This window comes from Silene latifolia, chromosome 6, assembly GCF_048544455.1.
Source record: "Silene latifolia isolate original U9 population chromosome 6, ASM4854445v1, whole genome shotgun sequence".
NCBI lineage: Eukaryota > Viridiplantae > Streptophyta > Magnoliopsida > Caryophyllales > Caryophyllaceae > Silene > Silene latifolia.
In genome coordinates, this window is record NC_133531.1 from 96,590,056 (window position 1) to 96,590,708 (window position 653).

The 653-nt window shown below is 41.2% G+C and overlaps 1 non-coding gene across 1 annotated transcript; it reads left to right on the forward strand.

The window, feature by feature from the left end:
- The first annotated feature begins 299 nt into the window (after positions 1 to 299).
- On the forward strand, positions 300 to 406 carry LOC141589209 (small nucleolar RNA R71). The gene has a single exon (XR_012520159.1). It is a non-coding gene; the product is annotated as a small nucleolar RNA R71 (small nucleolar RNA).
- The last annotated feature ends 247 nt before the right edge of the window (positions 407 to 653 follow it).

Here is a 653-nt window from a genome sequence, read left to right on the forward strand (position 1 = left end):
ATGCTTTGGTGATTTTGAGGCTTCTTCAAGTTTAGCCATAGCCTTCTCGAATTTCAAGTTGATGGTATCAATATGAGCACTAAGTTAAGCACCCAATTGAGTCCACTTCATGCTTTCCTCCTCTAGTAGCCTTGCGAGGTCTACTATATTGTGAATTATGGACCGCCATTTCCTCAATCTTGTTCCAAGTTTGATTATCGTCAACTTCGGTGAACATACCATTTGATCCCTTGTTGACAATGTTTCTTGAGTCTTCATAAAGACCGTTCCAGAATTGTTGTACCAAGAATCACTCGCTAAGTCCATGATGAGGACATGAGCGATAAATTCCTTTGAACCGCTCCCAAGCTTCATACAAAGATTCCTCGTCCCTTTGCTTAAAACCCGCAATTTGAGCTCTTAGCATGTTAGTCTTTTTCGGAGGGTAGAATTTTTTGTAGAAAGCTAGAGCCAACTTCTTCCAAGAGTCAATTCCAAGAGTAGCCTTATCAAGGCTTTTCAACCATTGTTTTGCGGTGCCAATTAGGGAAAAAGGAAATAAGACCCATCGAATTTGGTCTTGAGTCACTCCGGTTTGTGAAATTGCATCACAATAGTCACAAAAAGTTTCTATGTGGGAATGAGGGTCTTCACTAGGCATCCCCCCTAATTGG